Source organism: Schistocerca cancellata, chromosome 6 (genome assembly GCF_023864275.1).
Source record: "Schistocerca cancellata isolate TAMUIC-IGC-003103 chromosome 6, iqSchCanc2.1, whole genome shotgun sequence".
In the NCBI taxonomy this organism is placed as follows: Eukaryota; Metazoa; Arthropoda; class Insecta; order Orthoptera; family Acrididae; genus Schistocerca; species Schistocerca cancellata.
Window position 1 is genome coordinate 365,006,026 of NC_064631.1, and position 19,503 is coordinate 365,025,528.

Here is a 19,503-nt window from a genome sequence, read left to right on the forward strand (position 1 = left end):
TGCAATCCGCATGGTGGGCTATCCAAGTTAGTCATAATGGCATATTCTGCATGATGCTAAGTTTAGCATTCAAGATGGGAATCCAAGATGATGATCTGTGATATCTTCAATGACGCCTGAATCGAAGGTGGTGGACGTGAGGATATGGGTGTGGCTAGCAACACTGCCAGTAGAAAACAGTTACTTCAGTTTCTGTGGCGCTGCAGTTATCTACTCCCGCCCCCCGTTACCCCACACCCCCTCTCACCTCGCCACCACCAACATCATTTCTTCTCAGTGCCCAGGCTTAGTAGCTGTCAATCAGACCTGCCATTTGTGTTCTGAGCTCCACTGTAAATGAGTGATCATGATCACGAAGCGTCACCAGGGATCTAGCACATCCAGAGAAAAAAATCTGCTGCAGGGCTATTATACAGGGTGTTACAAAAAGGTACGGCCAAACTTTCAGGAAACATTCCTCACACACAAAGAAAGAAAATATGTTATGTGGACATGTGTCCGGAAACGCTTACTTTCCATGTTAGAGCTCATTTTATTACTTCTCTTCAAATCACATTAATCGTGGAATGGAAACACACAGCAACAGAACGTACCAGCGTGACTTCAAACACTTTGTTATAGGAAATGTTCAAAATGTCCTCCGTTAGCGAGGATACATGCATCCACCCTCCGTCGCATGGAATCCCTGATGCGCTGATGCAGCCCTGGAGAATGGCGTATTGTATCACAGCCGTCCACAATACGAGCACGAAGAGTCTCTACATTTGGTACCGGGGTTGCGTAGACAAGAGCTTTCAAATGCCCCCATAAATGAAAGTCAAGAGGGTTGAGGTCAGGAGAGCGTGGAGGCCATGGAATTGGTCCGCCTCTACCAATACATCGGTCACCGAATCTGTTGTTGAGAAGCGTACGACCACTTCGACTGCAATGTGCAGGAGCTCCATCGTGCATGAACCCCATGTTGTGTCGCACTTGTAAAGGCACATGTTCTAGCAGCACAGGTAGAGTATCCCGTATGAAATCATGATAACGTGCTCCATTGAGCGTACATACTGACGAAACTAAAATGAGCTCCAACATGGAAATTAAGCGTTTCCGGACACATGTCCACGAAACATCTTATCTTTATTTGTGTGTGAGGAATGTTTCCTGAAAGTTTGGCCGTACCTTTTTGTAACACCCTGTATCAGTGCTCATATCAGCTAAAAACAACATAAGATAGCTATGGGTGCACAAACCATGCAGCTTAAAAAATAAAATAAAACTACTGCTTATTATTGCATATTATTATTAGTAGTAGCATTATTTGTTGAATAACCATTTTATCGTATACAATTATATCTTCTTCAGATATGCTACTAAATATGAATTTACTGCTAATTTTCATGAAAGCTGCGTGGAGTAGCTATGTTGTCTAAGGCATCTTGTCACGGTTCATGCGGCTTTTCCGCCGGAGGTTCGAGTCCTCCCTCGGGCATGAGCGTGTGTGTTGTTCTTAGCATAAGTTAGTCTAAGTTAGTTTAAGTAGTGTGCAAGACTAGGGACCGATGACCTTAGCAGTTTGGCCCCTTAGGATTTCACACACATTTGAATATGAAATAAGTTATCACACTACATCTATGGGCTACAAACACAAAGACCTGTTTACAACCAATATTGTGTGTGTGTGTGTGTGTGTGTGTGTGTGTGTGTGTGTGTGTGTGTGTGTGTGTGAACTAACTTATGCTAACACACACACACACACACACACACACACACACACACACACACACACACACATGCCCGAGGGGGAGGACTCGAACCTCCTGCGGGAGGGGCCGCGCAATTCGTGCATGGCGTCTCAAACCGCGCGTCCACTCGGCGTTGCCGACTAATATTGTTTTCAGCAGTTGTGTGAACAAATTAACATCGTACAAAACTAACCAACATTAGCGCAAAACACCGTTATTTACTCTGTACCAGAACATGTTACATGGAAAAGAAAAGGAATTCCACTGACATTGTGGTTTTTTTTTCCCTTGAAAACGTTTGGGTACAGAACAAGCAGTTTTTTTGTGTAAAGATAGAGCAGAAATTTCTACATATTGCTTGTTGTGCAAGTAATAAATTCACCTTTAACGTATTTCAGTATTGTACAGAAACTTGGTTACTGACTTCAATCGGTTCGTTTCTCTCCATGGTAATGTAACATTACAAATTTCTTAACCCTTAACTGACGAGGTGACTTTTCTGTAACGTATACCACAAGGTCGGGTCTCTGGGTCACGTATGTTTAAACCGAGATTTAAAGAGCAAATTATTTGAAATTTTTAATTTAAGTTACATAACACTTATTTTTACAATTATTTAAGTGTTGTTTAAATATGTCTTGTTGCTTCTTTACATACCGGGGAATTCCCTAGTGTTGTCCGAGCTAGTCCTAATAATCCGATCAATTACAATAGGGTTCTGTTGATTACCAATGAGAACGTAATTCATCGACATCATATTTATTTTTGTAAGTATACTATTACAGCCGTTCACTCCTGCAGTGTATTTAACTTTCCTACAGTATTTTTGATACGAGCTGTCTATAGCAGAGTTTCCCAAACTGTGTTCCACCGAATAAAAGTGTTCCACGGGAAATGATTAAGTGCTCTGTGAAAAACTATTAAAAACATGACTCTTGTCTATATTTTGACTTAAGTAATTTTTTAAAATTTGTTTGATCTCTTGTGTTATTAGTTATAATTTAAAATTGAAGTAATCACTGAGTAAAATAGTTTTTCTCCATTTTATAAATTTTATTAACCTTCGAAATAAACATGGTGCTCCATCAGAGGATCAGGATTCTCAAAGTGATCTGTCAGAGGAAAAGTTTGGGAACCACTGGTCTAGAGTGAACGTTGCTTTCTTGTTGGACTACTGTTGTACACTCCTGGAAATGGAAAAAAGAACACATTGACACCGGTGTGTCAGACCCACCATACTTGCTCCGGACACTGCGAGAGGGCTGTACAAGCAATGATCACACGCACGGCACAGCGGACACACCAGGAACCGCGGTGTTGGCCGTCGAATGGCGCTAGCTGCGCAGCATTTGTGCACCGCCGCCGTCAGTGTCAGCCAGTTTGCCGTGGCATACGGAGCTCCATCGCAGTCTTTAACACTGGTAGCATGCCGCGACAGCGTGGACGTGAACCGTATGTGCAGTTGACGGACTTTGAGCGAGGGCGTATAGTGGGCATGCGGGAGGCCGGGTGGACCTACCGCCGAATTGCTCAACACGTGGTGCGTGAGGTCTCCACAGTACATCGATGTTGTCGCCAGTGGTCGGCGGAAGGTGCACGTGCCCGTCGACCTGGGACCGGACCGCAGCGACGCACGGATGCACGCCAAGACCGTAGGATCCTACGCAGTGCCGTAGGGGACCGCACCGCCACTTCCCAGCAAATTAGGGACACTGTTGCTCCTGGGGTATCGGCGAGGACCATTCGCAACCGTCTCCATGAAGCTGGGCTACGGTCCCGCACACCGTTAGGCCGTCTTCCGCTCACGCCCCAACATCGTGCAGCCCGCCTCCAGTGGTGTCGCGACAGGCGTGAATGGAGGGACGAATGGAGACGTGTCGTCTTCAGCGATGAGAGTCGCTTCTGCCTTGGTGCCAATGATGGTCGTATGCGTGTTTGGCGCCGTGCAGGTGAGCGCCACAATCAGGACTGCATACGACCGAGGCACACAGGGCCAACACCCGGCATCATGGTGTGGGGAGCGATCTCCTACACTGGCCGTACACCACTGGTGATCGTCGAAGGGACACTGAATAGTGCACGGTACATCCAAACCGTCATCGAACCCATCGTTCTACCATTCCTAGACCGGCAAGGGAACTTGCTGTTCCAACAGGACAATGCACGTCCGCATGTATCCCGTGCCACCCAACGTGCTCTAGAAGGTGTAAGTCAACTACCCTGGCCAGCAAGATCTCCGGATCTGTCCCCCATTGAGCATGTTTGGGACTGGATGAAGCGTCGTCTCACGCGGTCTGCACGTCCAGCACGAACGCTGGTCCAACTGAGGCGCCAGGTGGAAATGGCATGGCAAGCCGTTCCACAGGACTACATCCAGCATCTCTACGATCGTCTCCATGAGAGAATAGCAGCCTGCATTGCTGCGAAAGGTGGATATACACTGTACTAGTGCCGACATTGTGCATGCTCTGTTGCCTGTGTCTATGTGCCTTTGGTTCTGTCAGTGTGATCATGTGATGTATCTGACCCCAGGAATGTGTCAATAAAGTTTCCCCTTCCTGGGACAATGAATTCACGGTGTTCTTATTTCAATTTCCAGGAGTGTATTTCCGCAGTTCCTGAGTTTCTTTTGTGTCATTTCTTTCGCGGTCGCTGTGGACTAATAGGATACCATCATAGGCTTATTTAGGCCTCGGAGGCTGCCTAGGGTGGCGGATTTTACTGGGTGGCTTGTAATCTGTTGGTGTTTTTAAAGCATTTTATTCGCAACTCTTGAAAAGAGGATGCGAACTTGACTTTCATTGAAATGAATATGATAACATTGTAAACAATCAGCTCAAATTTCATTAACAGTCTGGGCACGCAACGGAAAAGTGTAGGTTCTGTTGTAATAATGTCTTTACGTCGTGACAATGAGACCAATATTCACTGTCGTAACTTCTTATGTGGTATGCTTTAAGAAGGCAAGTCTCGTTGCTCACAATGAAGCTTTGTGGTGGGGGACACCGCTAACACTGTGATAGGAGCAGCTGGTGTCTACAGTCAACAGTGCCCATTCAGATTCAAATAATATACCGCCAGTCATTCTAACAGCCGCCTGCTTCGCTGGTAGTTCAGTTTAATTTGAAACTGTAAAGAATGCGTTGTTTACTGTTTAGTTTGTAATTTAAAATGAGTGACAGTTGGAGAGGTGTAAGTGGTTATCGGTACCAGATACTTGTAAAAAAAATGAGGCAATGAAAAAAGAGAAAAGTGCAAAAATCGATGTGCTGTTTAAAATAAGCAATCACAACCAGCTAGTTCCAGCTCGATCTCGAGCCTAGAAACATCAGAGCGTTACAATGTGGTGAATAGTATCGAAAATAGTGCAATGTGTCGTTTGCGTCAGGCGTTTCCGGTGTTACAATAATATGGCGCGGAAACCATCATTTGAGTTGTCCCAAATGGAGCATTTAATGCGAATAATGATAACGGTAGTTTCTGACTATCCTGTGGACTCTATGATAAATGAAATCCTTCGCGATTATGTCGCTAAACAAGGTCATGTGGCACAGAAGATGCATTGTGATCAGTAATTTACCTTGACTTCGCGAGGTAAGTTTCTCAGAACCACGAGCTGTGGCCTGAAAGAACAAAGACTATTGTTAGTAGCCCGCATCTCGTGGTCGTGCGGTAGCGTTCTCGCTTCCCACGCCCGGGTTCCCGGGTTCGATTCCCGGCGGGGTCAGGGATTTTCTCTACCTCGTGATGGCTGGGTGTTGTGTGCTGTCCTTAGGTTAGTTAGGTTTAAGTAGTTCTAAGTTCTAGGGGACTGATGACCATAGATGTTAAGTCCCATAGTGCTCAGAGCCACTATTGTTAGTATACCATAAGCTCAAAGCAAGAGTAGTGTATTTTGTCCTACACTTTACCGTTTAATCCAACACTGCGGTTGGCAAAACCTAATGAGGGATTTAATGACTCGAAAAACGACCAGTCCTGGTTCCCTTGAAAATTTAGCCGAACATAGGAAATGTGTGTTAACATTAAAAGGTAGTGGACAAATTACAGAGAGAGGGAGGGAATAATAAACTGACATCTCAGCTAGAGACAGAAGCAAAATATTGGAGGAACGTGTTAAAAGGAGTTGTTATTGTGGTTAAAAATTTTTCCATACAAGGTCTATCTTTCAGGGGTTACAATTTTGGGACTGGGTCAACACTTTCCGGAAATTTCGAGACTGAACTACAGCTAATAGCAGAATTCGATTGTTTTACATACAGAACTTTCAGTTTTGAGAAGAATTTTGTATCAGTTCTGGCAGACAGTGTGATGAAGTACATTGTAGATGAAGTGAAGGAAAGTAAATATTTTTCCACCCTATTTGATTTACCCCAGCTGTTACACATACGGATCAGCTGTCTTTTGTTGCTATAAAAAGGATTCTAAAAAGATGGATTTCGTTTGAGAGCTTTAACTGTGTTCTACCAAATCCAGTGCAGAAACCGGAAGAATTAACTGATTCATTAATAAATTAAGAAAGTATGATTTGGGCATTCACTTATGCCAGGGTCAGTCACTGACAATCCAAGCAAAGTGGCTGGTCTCTCTTGCTTTGTATATTACGGGTCCAGCTCCCTCCCATGACTTGGTAGGATCGTGTGCAGCAGTGTTGTCATCACGCGCTTACGCCCTTCTCTGCTTTTACGAGCTGTTGGAATATTTTGTAGTCAAAATGAAATAGATTGATGAAACTCAAAATGATTCATTAAGATGCGAAGCGACTGTAATGCGGCTGAGTCTGCAGAATCTGGAAACTGCGATACTGACAACATTTTTGTCAACGACAATGAGGACATTTTTTTAATGCAACAAATACATTGTTTTAAAGTGTTGATACCGATATTGGGACTGTAATAAGGCAGTACGATTTTTTACTTCGATACATTCTAAAGAATCGTTCTATGTACAACACACATGAAAAAGTTGACATCGAAAAGAGTAACGTAAATATGTACAAAACAGACACAAAAAGAAAAAGTCAAGAAATTTTGTGGATTAATACTCTTCTGGTTACTATAGACAGATTGATACCTGATTTGGAGAAAAGAAAAAAAAATTAAAACAACTGTGTAGCATTTTTGAGCTCCTAAGTAGTTTTCTTGGCCGAGACATCACTGTCCTACTGAAATGTGCTAACAACCGCAAAATCTTCTCCTAAGTTCTTTATTCAAAGTGTTGGGCGAAAACTACGTTCAAGAACTGTTCCTTAATTTGGAGGTGGCACTGCGAATATTTTTGTCACCCACTGCGCTCTCTCTCGCTCCAAGAGTTACTTGCGGTCATCCATGTCGCAGGATCGAGTTAAGTCTTTTTATCTCCATGAATTCTGACCTAACACAGTTAATAGCTAAATTTGTCCCTGAATACTATCGTTTAACAGTAGAAAACACTAAGACAGTGAAAAATAATTTTATGTTGTAACTGGGAAGTTTGTCGTCGGAAAACGAGAAGCACTGGCCAATAAAGTGAGCTTTCTTCCTTTGTTTATTTACTCGACCACATAAGAATAAAGTAGATTTGATGTGCAACGTATGCAACAATGTAGTTATCAACTACCGGTGTTGGATCTGATTGTAATGTGTTATCGTTATAATTCATTTAATTCCGAATTCAATAAAGATCCATTTGCCCCTGAGCCAGGGATGAGATTGACTTTTTGAAACTAACCATAGAGTGGTGAAGGACTGGCTGTCAACTACCAGACTTCATAGCGCGTAGCCTTCCACCATCGTGGATTCTCGAATGTGAAAATGCGACAAAAATGGTTTCTTGTGACACACACAATAATTAAAAGTAAAATGAGTTTACCCAGTAGCTCCGTAGCTTAATGAATAAAACCCTGCGCTTATTATAGCTGAAGATCGCTTGTTCAGTACGGTAATACAGAACAGTAATTTTTTTTAAAAAAAATCTTTATCAAAATAGATTGTAGTCTTTATTTTTATTTGTTTCAAATACATTTCTGTTCTTATTTTCTGATCTTTGAATATCTCATTTCAGTCATTGTATTAACTTTTATTATTTTGCACAGATTTAATGAAGTGATACAGGTTGTCTCTTACATAGATCAGACACTTTTTACAATTTTACATCAGCTTTGGTTTTTTTTGTTTTTGGAAAAGAAAAAGTGAAAGCTGCTGTAAAATTAATCTAAATGTGAACAAGTCGTCTGTCTGTTCAAAACCGGTAACGGTGCTATTTAAATAAATAGCATTGTAAAAAGTAGCTGGCTGCTGTTATCTTCTATGTAAGAGACAACCTATATTTTGTACTCAGCCACGGGCTCAGTATGTCAGTTTTGGACAAAACAGCATTAAAGAAGTAAATTTGTATAAAAATGTGATTGCAGTAAGGTGGCGCTTATATTTTCTCAAGGTTTGGAAAGAAAGTGTGACGATAACTGTGCAAGAAAATGTAGGTACATATCGTTTCGGGACCGAAGTAAGATACTGCATTATATTATATCCTAAAATTTGAGACTTGAAGGAAACCAAGAGCTTCTTCATGGCATTTGCTATGAGCCCCGCAATGCCTTAATCCAACTCTGCGGTACGCTTAGTTCTGCACAGTGGGTGACAAGTTTTTTTTAAATCATGGTCCGGTTTGGACGAAGCGCATTTTCATGAGATGCTCTCTTCGTCATTCGAGTAAAATCCATATTTGTTTCGAGGCATGGCGAGATGCTTACCGTTAGTACATGTATTGTCAAGGCTGATGGTTATAGAACATGTCTTTTAAAGGCTTCATGAGCATTTTTCTATGTAGGTTAATGTACGAAAGATCTCTTCTCAATTCGGTATTGGTGAGCCCAATGTTGTATTATTGAAATGTTTTTGGTAATTATCTCACGACTCCAGGAGCGTTATTATTGCATTCTTACAACCTTCATTGTTGCTCTCAAAACGTATATAAACTTCTCGTACGGTATTTTCCTGTAACTAACTCCTTCCATAAATGCATGCTTTGAGGCTTTGGAAAGCTTGTTTCCTATCAGACGAAGTGCAATAAGAATACTTATACTAAATTTCTTGGCAACTAGTTAAGACTTTTGCTCAAGTTCATATCTGTCGTGAGGTAGCGTGGCCGAGCGGTCTAAGGCGCTGGTTTTAGGCACCAGTCCGAAAGGGCGTGGGTTCGAATCCCACCGCTGCCAAAACTTTTTACTTATTGCCAAATTCATCACTGCACTACACACACTTTATGAGGACAAAAATTATATCTCTAGTTAATTTTGACAGAATAAAGAATTACAGTACATTCGTTTGGTTCCCCTGTATGAATCTGAACAATAATCGTATCGAATTAAAGGTATTGAAAAAAAAGTTCGAAAAATGTTTTATGTTGAATAACTACACGTTAGTATCGAAAATTATTTTGGCTATTATATTTACCATCTGGAAGTTCATGGTAATTGCTAAATACATAGTATTTCGAACCTCCCATCATCTACCTGTATACAGGCTACTGCAATCGTTTTCGGCTTGATCTTTTTCTCTAACTTTTCTTAATCATCCAAAACTTGTGTGACTGACATATAACAACTCATGCGCTAGATCTGGTTATGTCGTGTATACATATCCTGTAAACTGACTCGTTCCATATTATTTCGATAAAAGAAACGTTCAAAGGATCTGCTTAACATTTAACTAATTGTCATTATTTTTGCAAAACACACACACACACACACACACAAATTGACCACTATCTTGTGGCTGCCGAGACTAACTATGTTACTCTTCAGAATGATAACGTACAATAACATAAGTTAACCAATTACACTTATCTCTTTATAGACACAAAAATAAAATTTTCAAATTCTTGATGGACCTGGTGTGAAGTTGACCGTCATTTTCTGAGCTGTTGTCTTATGAGCAAACATTCGTGAACATTTCGACAAGAATGTGACCTAATGAACGCAGCAACTATCATAGATAATTCTAATGGTGGAGTGAGGAAGCTATTGATACCTGTTGGCTTACGAATTTCTTACGTAGGCTGAAGCCCTGGAGGTAAGTTTGTTGCATTATACAGCACAGATCAGAAAAACTGTCAGTGAAAAAAAAGTGCGGAAGTACTAACACACATCGGGTGACTTGAAGAAATAAAGCCTTTTTCGTTTTGATTTTCTCATGTTAGTTCAGTCTACAGTGAACGCTTTTTGAATGGGTTTCTTCGGAAGTTCATAAGGAAAATTTGTGACCACAGTATTTTTGTTCATAAACTTTCCTTGTGTGTTTATATGAAATTAGTACTAAAATTTTAATTATTATGACACATTTATTTTTCAATTATTGATAAAATTTCAGAACAATTAAACCTTAAAGTCTCAGATGTGGTGTCACGCTGTTGCTATTTTAATGCGTAACGGTGGAGTAGGAGATTACAACGTTCCCTTGAGACCGAAACTTTCTTCAGCAGCCAGGTATATGTCTACTGTTCATGTTTAAAGAACCATGACTTTGGGGATACATTTTATGATTTGAGGATGGTTTAGGAAGTGATGTTGGATGAGATGGTAGCAACAAAATTGAAAGTGAATATAGTCTCGAAGGTACAGAAGCAGACATCACCAGGTATGGCGATGGGTGCGACACAACAATTTAAGCAACATACCCATAGTTAAAGTGTGTTGAAAATTAATAGAAAGTGGCTTCTCAGACCTTATGGCCATTCCGCTTCAAATAGTAAATGTGATCAGAAAAAAACGTGTCAGTGTAAAAATGTATAGAAACAGGATGTATTAAAGAAAGTACCTTACGAGTTTTCATAACCTGTTGCAGAGGGTTAAATGGAACATATCCTCAAACGAAACTGTAGATAGTAAATGTGATTCATTTTTCACATTATATAAATACTGCTTTGATGTTAATTACCCATTAATCTAATTCATATCTAACAGCAGGAATTAAGAAATCTGCAGGCATTCTTAGAAATCTCAGCAGGCTTACAAACCACAATGTACACTAAGGCTGCATCTTAGATGCTACAGAAAAATCTATAGACACATTGTTTGTGGAACTAAAATTCTTAACAGTGACTTAATTATCAGAATAGGTAGCAATAAAACCAGATCCATTGGGAACATCATAAACTATGACATAGTTAAATCCAAACTAACAAACAAAAACAGGGTCAATCCATACCAAGTGGTCCAAGAAAAAAAAAAATTGGTTTCTTGACCATCTCAGAAAAATTTTATATATGCAGGGTGAATTCCCCAATGTTTAGTACTCACAAAAATATTAAAAAAAGGTATTGTTTGTTATTCTGAAATGGTGGCCATATTTATTACAGACCGTATACGTTTTTTTCGTATTTGCAAGTATCTACATTTTTTACAATTATTCAGTAGTGGATTGTCCTAAGCCTTTCAGATAAAATGCTTTTAGTTCAACACACTCTGGGCTAAAAAGTAACATCGTTATCACTTAGTTGAATGTATTGTTTAATATGTTTTTAATAGTTCAAAGTTATCAACCACAAATTAAAAAAACTCAATTTTTGAACAGTAGTTTTCCAAAGAAAGATTAATTTCTCAGCTTTAATATTTTTCTGCTATTACAATGTACAGTATAGTTACTTCTTATAGATACACTTAGAAAATACACTATTTTAAAAAATGGATTTTTTAAAATTTTTCCATTTTGTGGCCTGCAGTAAATTTGTTGGGGGCCAGAAAAAAATGTGTAAATTTCACAGTTAATAGACATTTATGATATCGAATTTCAGTATAAATTTCAACTTTGAGATTCAATTGGAAGTTATAGAAAAAAGATTACGAACACGAGTCAAAAATACGTTTCTTAACGTCTGTGATATCTGGTAGGCTAATCAAATGAAGTACACCAACTGCATAATGTAACACACCACGTTATACTATCTAATGATTATTTGTCAAAACAATGCTGTGGTAATTGTTTCAGCAGGCTAACAATTGCATCTGCAAGGCTATACAAGTCTGATTGTTGTCTTCCCCCTTACAACAATAATTGTCTACTCGCACTTATTTAGCCAGAAGTTCTTTAAGTGTGCAGTTGCAAAATGGTGTCTCAGTGTTCTGTTGGTGTTATTATTAATGAAGCATGTCATAAAAGTGTGTATGCAGTGTATCCTAAAGACATTACTTTAATCGAAGATGACAGTGAAGAAGAAAAAGTGTTTTACTTACGAGTCAGCCTAGCGGTCAAATCAACATGCAAGTACCATGAAATGGAATACTTAAAAAAATTTCACCATCTTTTTGGTCAGTCTTGCATGGACTCTTTTTGAGAAACGTAAGAAACCTATGACAAAAGGTCTGCGAGAAATAACATTTGATCAGTATTCTAAAAATAAAAGCCCTTTTGTCAATCTCATACCAGGAAAATCATTGTGTCCAACATGTTATTCTAGGATATTTGTAACTCAAGAGAAAAGATAGGGAAACCTCAGATACAGAATTTTGTGTCATATCAGCAACCATTAAAAATGTAGATACAGCTTGTGAAATCCTGGATATATTGCCTGCTAGTAAAATTAGAACACTAAGTCAAGATAAAAGACAAAGCGCCTTGAATACAAAAATTGAGAAAGTGGCAGCTACAGTCAAAAAGAATTTGGCAGTTTCATTTCAAAATACAATTTATACTAAAACAGATGGAAGTTCTAAAACTTCTCCGACCAAATATGATGATTTGATAGAAAAATTAAATGCAGTACTTTAAACAAAGATGATAAAATTAAGATTATCAGTTTACTGCCGAATTCTTGGAGTCAAGCAAAAGTTAGTGATGGATTTAATGTGTCAGAATGTCTTGTTAACTTAACCAGGCAGTTAGTAAAAGAACAGGGAATTTTACCAGCATTACAAAAGAAAAGTGCATCTAATTTGGTAGATGAAAACACAATCAATAAAGTTATTAAGTATTATGACAATGACAATAACAGAAGTTTGATGTCTGGCAGAAAAGACTGTTTCTGTGAAACAAAATGGTTCTAAGATTCAAAGACAAAAAGGTTAATATTGTGTAATTTAACGAACTATCCTCTGAATTTAGAAAATAAAATCTTGACATTAAAATTGGAAAATCAAAGTTTTGCGAGTTGAGACCAAGATGGTGTATTGTTGCAGGGGCATCTGGCACCTATAATGTTTGTGTTTGTATTATCAGAACGTAAAGATTATGATAGATGGGGCCAATCTTATAGTTGACTATAAAGACCTTTTGGAAGTTATGATGTGCAATATTGACAGTTACAATTGCATGATAAAGGGAAAATGTGAAGATTGTCCAAGCAACAAGCCTTACTTGACATGTTTGAAGAATCCGAAGAAAACAATTTGATCCTGACAATGTAAAATACAAACAATGGGTGACACAATACAGAACTGAAATGTTGACAGCCAAAAAACACGAGAAAAGTTTTTTGAAGTGTTGGTGGCTTACCTTGAAAATCTGAAAATGCATCATTTTATTGCAAAAGCTCAAAGTAAATTTTTGAAAGACAAAAAGCAAACCTTGGCAGCTGATGAATGCTTTGTTCTTGCTGACTTTTTGGAAAATTATTCCTTTGTTCTTCAAGATGAAGTTAAAGGGCACCACTGGGTAAACAAACATTTCACAGTTCATCCATTTGTATTCTATTATAAAGAAGAAGATAAACTAATGAGCCACAGCTTTTGTGTTATAAGCGACTACCTTGAACACAACACTACAGCAGTGCACACTTTTTAACTAAAATCAACAAACTACATTAAACAGCACCACCCTTCCATAAAAAAAACTGCTTTACTTTTCGGATGGGGCAGCAAGTCAATATAAAAACAAAACAAAAAAAAATTATTAACATTTGCTTTCATAAATAAGATTTTGCATTTGATGTAGAATGGCACTTTTTCAGTTCATGCCATGGGAAGAATGCTTGCGATGGTGTCGGGGGTACAACAAAGTGAGTTGTTACAAAAGCTAGTCTGCAGCGGACTGATGACAATCATAACAACTCAAGAAATATTTGAATTCTGTAAAAAACATATCAATGTTTTTGTACAATGTGAGGAAATACAAAAAGTCTATGGCACCGTCTTGAAGGAAATGTACAACACTTGTCAGAAGATTAAAGGCACTCGATCTTTTGATTGTTTTGCACCCAATTCACAGAGCTTACTGAAGTGTATGATCACATCAACTTCGCCTGATTGTGAACTTCATCAGTGTGGAAAACTTGTACAACTGGTTCTTCAAAATAAAGACATAGTGGCTTGTGTTTATGATGAACAGTGGTGGATTGTCTAAGTTGATAATACTGACTGCCGAAACCAAGATGTTGTATTTTATCACCCTCCAGGACCAAGGCCATCCTTTAAAAAATTGAGAAGGATCAAGTTTGGATGTCACTTAAAAATGTCCTAAGGAAGTTGTCTCCCATGGAATTTACAACTGTGACTGGGCGAACTTATAATCTAACACCCAAACTGAGTGAACAAATATCTCAAATGTTCAATGAGCGATGTACTAAAAACAAATAGCAGGAGAACAATATAATGTAAGTAGTAGGCTTATTTTCAATAAAAAAAAGTAATCATAGATATGATTAAATTATATACCGTAACTGATATATTTTATTCCATAAGCCTAGATATCACAGATGTTAAAAACGTATTTTTGACTGGTGTTTGTAATTTTTTTTTTCCATAACTTCCAACTGAATTTCAAAGTTGAAATTTATACTGAAGTTTGATATCATAAAGGTCTATTAACTGTGAAATTTTCAGATTTTTATCTGGTCCCCCAACAAAGATATTGCAGGCCACAAAATGGAAAAATTAAAAAATCCATTTTTAAAAATAGGGTATTTTTTTAAGAGTAAGCTGCTCACCATTGATACTCTATAAAAAGTAAATATACTATACAGTGTACCAGCAGAAAAATATTAAAGCTGAGAAATTAATCTTTCTTTGGAAAACTACTGTTCAAAAATCGAGGTTTTTTTTTTAATTTGTGCCTGGTAACTTTGATCTATTAAAAATATATTAAAGAATACATTCAGCTAAGTGATAATGATGTTAATTTGTAGCCCATATTGTGTTGAAGTAAATGCATTTTATCTGGAAGGCTTAGGACAATCCACTACCGAGTAATTGTAAAAAATGTAGATGCTTCCAAATACGAAACAACGTTTGCAGGCTGCAACAAATATGGTCGCCATTTAAACTAATAAACAATAAATTTTTTTAAAAAATATTTTTGTGGCTACTAAACATTGGGGAATTCACCCAGCAAATATAAAATTTTTCTGAGATGGTCAAGTAACCAATTATTTTTTTCTTGGACCACTTGGTATGGATTGACCCAACCCCATTATAATAAAAAGTAAGGAAAAGTTCCTGAAGACACTCAAAATGTTGTTAATGTATTTAGTTATTAATATATTAACATTGCTCAAAATCTTACCAAGAATTTGGGAAACACGAAAGTTACAAACATAAAAGTTCCCATAAATGAACAGTTTTTTCATGTCTCATTTAGAAGTAAGAAATGCGGTTAATAAGCTGAAAAATAAATTGTCTTGAGGATGTGATGGCATTCCTGTGAGGGTCATAAAACATAGTTCAGACAAAATAGCAACTGAACTAACTAATATTATTAACATATCCCTTCTGCACTTAAAAAAATCAATAATAAAGTCACTCTATAGTAAAGACTGTACATATAACATACAAAATTACAGACCATTGTCACTACTATCAGGCTTTGCTAAAGTTACTGGGAGTTTCCTGAACAAATGTAAAAATCTTACCAATGCACAGAATGGTTTTAGGAAAAACATGTCTACTGATACAGCTGTGTATCACTTCTGGAACAAGTTTTAATTGCAGTAAACAATGATGAATCCAAGGCATTTGACCTCATTAACCCTGCCATATTGCGCGCGACATATCAAAGTGTTGAAATAACTCGTAATGGCAGACAATATCACTCAACATACAAAAAAGTTAACTGTAGTGTATCCCGAGATTCTGTTTTAGGGGGCCCCTGCGCTTCTTGGTTTTTATTAATGACTTTCTAAACCACGTAACAAGAGCTGAATCAGTTCTTTTTGCGAACAATACAGCCCTCTTTGTGAAAGTACAGAGTAAAGCAGACAGACATGGAAAAAGAATGTGCCATAACAAATGAGTTAGCATAACGGTTCAGGGACAACTGTTTGATCATAAATGACAACAAAACCACATGGATCTTTTTTAGGCAGTACAGAGTAAAGCAGGCAGACATGGAAAAACAATGTGCAATAACAAATGAGTCAGCATAACGGTTCAGGGACAACTGTTTGATCATAAATGACAACAAAACCACATGGATCTTTTTTAGGCACATAAGGAACAAGTAAAAAATAACATATTAATAGAGATAGGGAACTGTATAATGAGCAAACATCTTTCACAAAAATTTTAGATGTATCATTGGCCGACAATTTAAGATAGTAAAAACAAGTTGAATTATTGAATAAAAACGTAGTAAATACCATTATAAATCACAAAAACTTAAAAGACTACTGCAATTACTCTCATGTGCATAGCATTATAAGGAATGGTATTATATTCTGGGGGAATACACCATTTACAAAAAATTGTTCTAAGCTCCAAAAGAGAGCCATTTGCATTCTCAAGGGTGTTGGTTACAGAGAGCCATGCAGAGAACTCTTCAAGAAATTAAAAAATGTTGACCCTCACTGGTTTATTCATTTATAAATCTAGATGTTTTCTTAAGTACCAAAATAGTGACGTAAGAAATGGCTCTGAGCACTATGGGACTCAACTTCTGAGGTCATCAGTCCCCTTGAACTTAGAACTACTTAAACCTAACTAACCTAAGAACATCACACACATCCACGCCCGAGGCAAGATTCGAACCTGTGATCGTAGCGGTCTTGTGATTCCAGACTGTATCACCTACAACCGCACGGCCACTCCGGCCAGCAAAATAGTGATGTACCTTCAAAAAATAATGTTCAGTGACTCGTCTAAGGAAATCAAAAAAATACAAAACTTATATAGATTTAAAAAGGAATTAAAGAATCTATTGTTAAGTGAAAGTTACTATAGTGTTGTTGAATTTCTCTGTCATCAAAACAGATAGGTCTTGTCATTTGATTTAATTCTATGAGCTATTGTTATTTACCTTTATGTATAAGGAAGATTACAAACTGCTCTCTCTCTCTCTCTCATATACACACAGGGTGAAAAAAAATTCGCACTCTGACTTCGCAGTGCAATTCCTCGCATACTGGCAATGCAAAAATGTCTGTCACAAAATTTAGTCATGCGCATATTTAGAGCAGTAAATGGACATTAAGATCGGCAATCTGACAACAGTGTTATCACATGTATGTTAACTACCTCTGTCAGGATCAAGCAATAGTGCTGTGCAGTTGCTGCAGAGGATAGTGTTTGGGTTAGTATGCAGGAGGTCGAGGGTTCGATTCTGGAATACAGAAATGGAAATACATTGGTCAGCTTTCAAAGAAACCTTTAGCGTGTTATGGACGCGAATTGTTTTGCAGCAGTGCATCTACTAGATTCTAAACCAGTTTTCTGTGTACCTTCTCCCAATGGTCCCATCGATTAATACCAACTATTATTCTTGACACATTCAGGTCCATTGCAATCAGTCAGGGCCTCACATAACCAGTATGGCCAGCAACATGCTTTGCAAATGATTTCGATGGGACCTCTGGCGGAGGGTATACAGAAAATATGCTTGGAATCTAGTAGATGCAGTGGCGCGAAACAATTCACGTCAACAACATGCAAAAGGCTTCTTTAAAAGTTGACCAATGAAAATGATCGTACCTCCATTTCTGTGTTCGTAGTACGTAATGGCTGTTTTGTTGAAGACTCAATATAATTGCTGTATGAAGATTAAGGTGCCAGGTATCATATTATGCAAACTACTTTTAGCAAATAGAAACATGTATGTCTCAACCAGAATCGAAACCTCAACCTCCTGCATGCCAACCCAAAACACTATCCACTGCACCAACTGCACAGCACTGCTCTATCTGCTGACAGAGGTAGTTACTGTACATATGATTACAGTGTTAACAGATTGCCAGCCTTTAATGTTTATTTATTGCCCAAAATATGTGCAGGATGAAATTTTGTGAGATACATTTCTGTATTGTCACCCTGTTAAGTGGGGTGAATGTGTTTGTCCTTCGCAAGTCCAACGAAGACAATACTCAGGTGAACTGTTTCAATTTTTAAAGAAGCTTGTAAACTCATTTGGGACACCACAAATAAAAAGCTAATCAACAAGTACCACAACTTTGTATATCTTTCACTGTCTTTTGGGTGTAGCACCAAGAGTTGAAGTCTATGTGCCATTGTTGCTAGAAGCCAATCTGACTTGAACCTCTACAAAAATTTCCAGCGAGTTGAAAGAAAACCTCTGAGAAGAAAACTAAACACCTAAAAAGTACGGTACTACTGTTACTTTCATTTTTCTGAATTTTTTTCGGGAGTGTTTTATGTTTTTATTATTACACATGCATTAAATAAAAATATAGCAAAAAGTAAAATTTGGAGTGCAGGGTATTTGAGTTTTCATAGCTCTAATATTATCATGTTAATTTTGTGTAGTTTTCTGTTTAAATGTATTTTTTCATAATAATAAACTTTAAAATTTATTTGAATATATATTTTTTGTGTGGTATTAATGTAACCTGTTACATAAAATCTGCACTGTCCCATTGAAATTGCTGAATGCGACCTGAAAATGGTCTGGGAAGCTAAGGGTTAAAGTCACCCTGTTGTTATAAACAATCCACACTTAAGTACTCATGTTCTGAAAGAAAAACCAATATGTTAATTTTATTGCTTTCAGAAATATTTACATTGAAAGTGCAAAATCAAGCAACTTCACCCTGTTTAACAGTACTTCTGGGTGTACAAACCTACCACATAGTTTAAGGTTATGAAACAATCAGCTGTCATAAACTGCTGCAGCTGCTGCTTAACAAGTCTTATTCAGCCCTTTGTTATATGATCAAAAGCAATCAAGTGTAAAACTTCACAATCAGCTGACGCAAACTAATTGTTTTTAATTTATAAGAGCCCACTGCGAAGACAATTCTGTCTTCTTCTTGAGATGATATTGCCTAGCAAATGTTGGCAATACGTATACTCTGATTTGGCCAGTGAAGTATAGAAAGCAACGAAATGTCTTTCAGTCATGAGATTCTCAGTCTTCCAGTGACATTTTTGCCATCATCCTTCAATATTAAGTTGCAACAATTGATATCTCTAGTTCCTAAAATATGTCCCAAGCCTTTTGTTCTTTTTTGTTTTATAATATGTAATACAGTAGTTCTTTTTACTTTTTCATCCAGTGAAGGACTTTGATATTGATATTTTCAGTATCTTAGTTTCAGTGCAAGAGATGACAATACGAACATTTCAAGATCTGAATTCCATTTCAGTTCCTGCACCCTCTTTCCACTTTTCATTCTCATAACAAACACAGAACAGAAAACATGCAGCACGAAATCATGCCTATTCTCAGTTGCAAACCTCATGAAAAATTTCATGTTAATGAGTTGAAGGGGTTGGCGGAAGAAAGTGGTAACTGACAGGAGAATATTCTGAGTTACTTCATGGTCAAATTCAAGGATAAGAATATAAATACCGTTATTATACATATCAATTTACAGAAGATATGTTCTTTCTAATGGTATGTAGAAGACAGTTCTTTCT

At 37.8% G+C, this 19,503-nt stretch overlaps 1 non-coding gene across 1 annotated transcript; it reads left to right on the forward strand.

The window, feature by feature from the left end:
• Nucleotides 1-8,845: 8,845 nt before the first annotated feature.
• Nucleotides 8,846-8,925, forward strand: Trnal-uag (transfer RNA leucine (anticodon UAG)). The gene has a single exon. It is a non-coding gene; the product is annotated as a tRNA-Leu (tRNA).
• Nucleotides 8,926-19,503: the final 10,578 nt, after the last annotated feature.